Source organism: Coenobita brevimanus, chromosome 34 (assembly GCF_032717465.1).
Source record: "Coenobita brevimanus isolate Jiangsu-jjx chromosome 34, ASM3271746v2, whole genome shotgun sequence".
In the NCBI taxonomy this organism is placed as follows: domain Eukaryota; kingdom Metazoa; phylum Arthropoda; class Malacostraca; order Decapoda; family Coenobitidae; genus Coenobita; species Coenobita brevimanus.
The window spans coordinates 3,171,584-3,179,554 of NC_136987.1; positions in this window are offsets into that span (position 1 = coordinate 3,171,584).

Genomic DNA, 7,971 nt, shown 5'->3' on the forward strand with positions numbered 1-7,971 from the left:
TAATAATGATGATGATGATGGTGGTGATAACAAAAGAAGGTAAGAGCAAATAAATAAAGTACAAAAAGCATATGCAATTTTACAATGTGCTTGCAGAGGGACGCCTTCACGAGGTGGCACCTATAGGACTGGGTGGTGGAGCTGCCCGGTTAAACAAACTTTCCCCAGTCCCGTCCCTATCCCTCAAAATGAGGATGGTGGACACAGAAGAAGGGCAACTCTGGTGTGCAGTCCACTTGGTTCACGTCCAGATGGGTTTGGGGTTGCAGCTACTACTACAACAACAACAACAACTACTACTACAGAGAAAAATTTCCCCACAATTTCCCTTCAAATTAAGAAATCCTGCATGAATTGAAAAGCAGAATGCAAGGACGATCCATTCTGCTGCATAAACAAGTCTTCACAAATGGGGGTGGAGGGTGGACAAGGTGTCGCTAAACTATTTTGGATGATCCAACTTCTACATAGTGTGCACACGTTACATATTCTGAAATTGCAAGTGGAGGGCCCAGTGGGGTTGACGAGAGGGTCAAAGGCCTGACTGGGGTGAACCGGAACGCAATTTTTTTTTCTTTGGGTACATTTAGTCATCCAGTCACATTGGCATCGTTGGAGTGAGTTCAGCAAGATATGATTCGGCATCGTTGCACCTTCGCTCGGGAATAGACGAAACAATTTCCGCTAATCAACCCCCCCAAAAAATAATAATAATAATAATAATAATAATAATAATAAGAAGAAAAGCTGTGTTTTGACCTTAAACTAACCTACAGTATACCTAACCAATGTTTACTTACTATAATGCCTTACTTTGTTTGGGGGGATGGCGAAGGTTCTACGTCTGCCGAGTCTTTTCTCTAGGCACTAGATCCGATGATGCCGATACGACTCGATGACCAATTATACCGGGAGAAAAAAAAAAATCGCTGCCGGGACCCCTCAGACCCTCCATGGCTAAGCCTCTGGGACTATGCCCGTCGTCAGTCAACTTGTCTCTTTAGCCCCACCCCTTCCTGAAATCGTGGCCACACGTCTACTTGACGGTGGGTGACGGGGTGGGGATAAAGTGACGAGTTGCCTGGCGATGAGTAGTGTATAATGAGAAGTGTATAAGGGTATAAGTATATAAGGGTGGTGTATAATGTGAAGAAAGTGTAGAGGGAGTTAAGTACCCACCTTCTGGCATAATAACAGTGATGCCAACATTGTCCCCAACCTTGGCCGATGGACCCCGGGGTGCCAACACGAGGGGTTCTGGATGGGGCAGAGCAGCACCGGGTGTGTTCTGGTAAGCACAGGAGTTTTGGTTAGGATTTTGATGTACTGCTGTGAAGAGTTAGTATGCAAACAGCTTATTCTTGCTATAAGGGGATGGGCATATATCTATCTACCTTCCTATGAACAGATAGACAGATAGATAGATAGATAGATAGACACGGTGTTTAAGAATTTTACCGACATACATTTACCATGGGTAGAGGATGGAAAATTCATAGGCAGTATCTATCACAATTTGTCAATAAATGCTTGGTAAATATGTTAGAGACATTATATTCAATTTAGGATTAGCGAAGGTGTAAACAGAGCGATGTGATACAACCTCTAAATACAAACAATATCTTGGAAATACACCATATGCCCGCCTTTAGGCATACCGGTTGGATATGAAAATAGTAAAATGTAACATCTTACTAAAGACATTAGAAAAGTTGGATTTTAACAACGTGCTTAACAATGATATTCCTCCCTCCCCTCTACCCTACACCCGCACCGAAGCCTACCGTACAGTTTCGGTCTGAGATAGTCATATTAATATCTTGTCTCACACCATGTTGAATATAATAAGATCCGCTGGGAATAATATGAAGTACAGTATTTGTTATTTAGATGTCATGACTCGAGATGCTGTTAATACACCAATATTGGCTTGATGTTTACACAGGTCAAAGCTCCAACTGCCATCTGATTACACTAATGAGTCGACGTGTGTTCGCATTAGATTACTTGACTTATCTACAACATATTATTTTTCCTACTACCCTTAACTCCCTACTCTACATTATGGAGGACAAAATTATACGTGAGGGCAAGTGGTTTGGTAATGCTTCAAAATAATTACTGACTATTGTACGAACACTTACTGTCCTCCTAATTACCTGTTTCATAATATTTGATTTTTCTTTTGGACTGTCATGATACTATAGTAAGTTTATGGTAAGCATGTTAAATATTACCGATAACTTACTTGGCCATCACCTGTACTAACCTGTATGTATTACCTGTGAAAGTTATCCATGGTAGTAAGTGGTGATGATCATCGTCCACTCACTTGATGTAGTGCTGTCTACTTCTTTCTCCACCTTTATCATTCTTATTCTGTACCTGCCCTCCTCTGTTCCTATTTCTCCCACCTATTCTGTCATATTTTATTACTCTTCTTTCCTTTTCAGGTGGCCTTATTTTGAGTGACAAGCCAAACGTTTCCTGTAAGCCAGGAAATTATCTACAACGCTGGGTGGCAACCATATAGCCGACCAATACGCGTTCTCGACATGTCAGCAGGTGGGTTGGAGGAGGATTAGTGCCCCCCCCCCCGTAAAACAACTAACTCAAAGACAAACGGCCACCCCTTACGGGATTATGGCTTCTGGCTATTGATAGACAGATAGATAGATAGAAATTTATCCGTGTGACGTTATCGGTCGCCCAGATTGCTTCGTTTCCAGAATGTGGGTTGTTGCCGAAAAAGGTTAAGAAACGCCGGTCTATGGGGAGTGGGCAGGGAGGGGGAGGTGTTCGGATGGGGAGTGGACGGGGAAGGGGGAGGTGTTCGGATGGGGAGGGGAAGGGAGGGGGGATGTTCAGATGGGGAGTGGGAGGGGAGGGGGAGGTGTTCAGATGGAGAGTGGGCGGGGAGGGGGAGGTGTTCGGATGGTGAGTGGGCTAGGGGTGGGCATCAGGGTGGTTGCTAGGACGGGTGGAGGTATGGTTATGGCTGGGGACTTCAGATGATCCAAATACAGTAGGTACTGATACTCACCTTTGTGGTAGACTGATGCAAGGAGTAATTTTTAGCTTCGGTTAAGTTGCTAGGAGGAGCAGAGGTGGTAGACTGATGCAAGGAGTAGTCTTTAGCTTCAGTATGGCTGTTTGGACGAGTGGTAGTGTGGTTTTGGTAGGAAGTTTCAGAGGGTGCAATAACAGTATCTTGCTCTTTGGAGGGGGAGATGATGTCAGGTGGAGAGTCTGAAGTACTGGATGTCTTTCGTCGTCTTCTTCGACCGTGACCTGTCGGCTGGAACAGATCTAGACAGAATTCCTGCCAGATGAATAAGTGATCATTAGAAAAATAAAAAATAAAAATAAAAATATAAAAGAATGACCAGTACTTGGGTCTTACTATGCTCTCTAGTAAACCAAGAATTCACTTCCACGCTTAACGGTTGCCAATACAGCAGTGCAATATAATCTGAATTTAGTAAAAACTTCCTCACAACCTCTGCCTCAATAACTCTACTTCTACGCCTTTTATCCATCCATACAGGTTTTCTTCCTCCCTTCTGTTCACTGTAACCTTTCTCTCCTTGCTAAGTAAGTCTACAAATTTGTCTAGGCTTGAAAAAAAAAAAAATGTATGTCAAGAGTAATGTCCTCTCTGTGCAAATGCATGAAAGCAAAGGTACTGGAGAGAGGCCTTCACGTGGTGGTACCGAGATAACTAGGGGGCTATTCCACTGCCCGGTTATACAAACATTCCTCAAATTCCCAACCCCCGTGAGAAGGATGGTGGACTGCAGGGGAAGGGCAGGTTCAATCTGTATTCTACCAGGTCTGTGTCGAGATGAGCATGAAGGTACCAAAAAAAAAAGAAAAAAAGAAAAAGAAAAAGAAAGCAAGGAATGGGTAGGAAGCTTACAGGGCGACAGTCCCTAGAGGCGAAGCAGGCCTCGATAAGGGTTTGAAAATAACAGGAGTAAAGAAAAGAAAAAAGGGGAACAGAGACATACAGTAGACAGATACACAAACACACAAGCTGAAAGCAAAGGATGGGAAGTACTCACAGGCCTACAGTCCCTCGAGTTGATGCAGGCTTTGATGGTGGCGTGGATCCAGAGCTGTGAGGAGCTGGTCATCTTGGAGTCCAGCATGAACGCCTCAAAGTCCAGCTTCACTTGGCCGGGGTCCTCTTCCGAGCGCCGAGGCTGGTACGGTACAATAGGTATGAAGTCCGGGTGGCGGCAGCTGTAGACATAAGAACATTACTTGCATGCGGGTCACGGAACTGTCAAGTATGCAGACCGATATTATGATGTCTTTTAAAATCTGTTCTTCCAGCTTCTACGTTGGTGTTGTTGTTTTTAGGTCGTTTAAACCCGGACTGTCTGGCTGAGCAGACCCGCCGACCACAGGTATGAAACTGCTTCTCTGCGACCATCATACAGTACAGTACATACACCGTGTAGGGATCCGGCGCCCCCTTTTGGCAGACATCGCCTTGCTCGGGTTATACCAGAGTGCTTTCCCATGGCGAGGTGCAGGGAAATATGAGGTTTGTCTCCCGGGTGGACGAAGCAGCTGTTTTGTTCTACCCAGGATGCACAGCGCCACCACACGTAGGCTCCTCGTCAGCGCCTGAAATGCTGGGTATGCACATCGAGCCACAAGCTACTTATGAAAGTTTTTATGACCACACACACACACACACACACACACACACACACACACACACACACACACACAGAAAGATAAACCTATAAGTAACTAAAAGGGCACTCAGTGGAGCGCATCTCTCCGACAAGGGCAACGTAATTTCCAAACCACTCTTCATAATGGGTTAGATTTTCTCATCATTGATTAGGATTTCATAAAAAGTGTTTTCAGGATCCAGAATCTGTAATACTATCCGGATCGGTCCCAAAAGTTAATCAATTGTTCCCTGGGACATGGGCTATCTGCTCACCAAATTTGGTCCAAATCTCTCTTTTAGTTTTTGAGTAATCCTGGTAACAGACAAACTTACAAACAAACAGGGATGAAATGAACTGTACAGCACATATTACAGAAAACAGAGAGCATAGATGAACAATATCTCACCCATCCTTGACCAGAGCAACGTATCCCTTAGCATGGGCATCGGTGGGACTGCTGGATACTGTTACCTCCATTAGCTTCAAGTACTTCCACGCTGCAACATGAGAAACAGGTAAAATTAGAACTATAAATTTACCCAAGACTATAATACGGTATGAGAAGTGTGAGTAAGAGACCGAGGATGAGCTGGAGGGATGGAACAGAGAGGAATATGAGAGAAGAGGGTGTAAGCTGGGGGGAGGGCAGCGAAACGGCAGGGGACAGGGCAACATAGAGGCGATCTGTTTGTGGCCACCCCCTACGGAATTAAGGCGTTTGGCTATAGGCTAGATAGATAGATAAGAAGTGCAGTACAAAGAGAGAGAGAGAGAGAGAGAGAGAGAGAGAGAGAGAGAGAGAGAGAGAGAGAAACAGTAAATTTATATAAACCCTGACATACCCAACAATGTATACGGTTAATGAAGTCTCCCCCAAAATCTTTAAGCTTAAAATCGTTCAAGCTTAATTAAAACTGCAATATGAAACATAAATTAAACCACATATTAACACAGGTTACGAGGTATGGTGGCGCTGTGTACCTTGGGTGGAACAAAGCAGCTGCAGTGTCCACTCAGGAGCCAAAACACTTCATATTTCGGCTACAGAGACCAGGTTTAACTGTAAATAACTACTTACTTGAATGTGTGTTAATGGTGGCTCGTAGTTGGAGTTTGGAGCCGATGGGGACGGCTTGGTCAACAGGGGAATGGATCTGGTTCTCATCATCGGCCTTCACCTCCCTGTACAGAGCCACCTCGTACTCCAGCCTACCAGGGCTCTCCTCCACTACACCTGACACTCGACCCACTGGCGGCCTGAAGAAAAAAATAAAATAAAATAAAATAAAACGCTTTCTTTCGCGTATTTTACAACTTTAACGCTTCCAATCCGGGTGACATCCTTGCTACACTCGTTTTACTCTAAGTTGGCCTAGAATTGTCATCTCCCCAACTCGAATGCTGAGCTGCAACAACAGATTAACACTAGGATGCGGTGATAATCGCGAAGAAGTGCTATGGAAAAGGATGTAGAGCCAGAGTATTATTTTGCTACTGAGGTGAAAAAAGCTACAAAAGGACAAACAAAAATCTAGGCCAAATTAAGGTGACAAGAGAGAATAATAAGAAGTGTATTAAACTCCTCCAGTATGAAATAGTCTGTCCTAAAAGATGAGTAGATCGCAAGAAAACGTAGAGAATAAAATGAAAATACATTTTAAATTTCGGGCTTACAGTGTTTATGTTCACTTTCATGACTGATTTATTACTATTATTATTATTATTATCAGATAGGGTTAGGATTCCGAGGGCTTGAATGATGAATGAATAGAAGCGTGGCCCATTGGAGTGGGCATTCGGGGCAAACTTGGGGTATTTGGACGTTGCTACACCTCACCCTGCCCTAAGGTCGGAAAGGAGGTCCAGATGATGATGATGATGATGATGATGATGATGATGACGACGATGATGATGATAATAATGATGATGATGATGATGACGATGATGATGATAATGATGATGATGATGATAATGTTAGATTACTTACAGCGCCCCAGCGAACCCCGCAGCACGGTTCTGTATGACGGTGGGGGAGGCGGGCTTACACTTGATAATAACCTCCTGATCATCGGCCAGCACTACACCCTCCAGCCTCGGAAACCACACTCTCAGCCTCACGTACCCCTGTGGAAGCAAGACTGGCTGTAGAAGGCGAGGCTGATCCATTTTTTAATCTGATTTTTGTGAGGATAACATTAAACCTGATTTTCTCGCCATGTGGATAACTGATGTGCTTTGATATACCGTCAGAGGTGGCGGGGGTGTGAAAGCGGGAAGGAGGCAAGAAGGATGGCATTTGGGGTGTTGAGGGAGACAATATTTTTACATATTGTGCATAAAGAAACACAAGAAGCATTTACTGGGACGAAAAGGCAGTGTCTAGTTGGCTCTCATTACCCTTAAAAGAGCTATCTATCCATCTATTGCCAGACGCCTTAATCCCGTAAGGGGTGGCCACAAACAAATCGCCTCCATGTCGCCCTGTCCCCCACCATTGCACTGCCCTGCTCCCAGCTCACATCCTCCTTTCTCATATTATACCTCCTCTCCACTCCATCCCTCAATCTCATCCTTGACCTCCCCCTCCCCCTCACTCACATACACTCTCCTCGTCCGTCTCTCACTCTCCATCCTCTCCACATGGCCAAACCACCTCAATGTGTTTCTCTTTTAAAGGTATTTCCATAAAACTGAAATGAGGGTGTACGTGTAAGCTTATTATCCACACCTGTCACTTCACTCATTAGCAGGTACTCAGACACAGGTAAACACGAGTCATATTCCAAGCTTAGACTCGTAAACTATTTCATATATTTAATAAAGATCTCGTATTTTTTTCTCCTTCTAACAGAGCATTGGTAAAAATATAAGGAAAATGACCTAAAATCAATGCATCTGTAAAGGGGAATTCAGTACCATATAGTCGCATGAATAGCGTAATAATGAAGGTATATAAAGGGAATGGAATATAATCGGACATGCAACTATACTGCTATTACACTAGACAGGGAGGTGTGAATATGGATGAGGTGGATTACGGATGCATGCTAAGTACCGTATGGATGGAATAGATGTTGTTTTGATTGATAGAAAGAAAAAAAGAAAAGAAATCATGGAGAAAATCACAGAACTCTACCTTTTAACTTAGAGAAAGAATTTGATAAGCTGCACAGAAAGGTCATAAGGTGTGTAATGACAAGAAAATACGCGGGAATTTGGATCGTATGGTAGTGGATATGCATGGTGGCTTAAGTTCATGAGAGAGAGAGAGAGAGAGAGA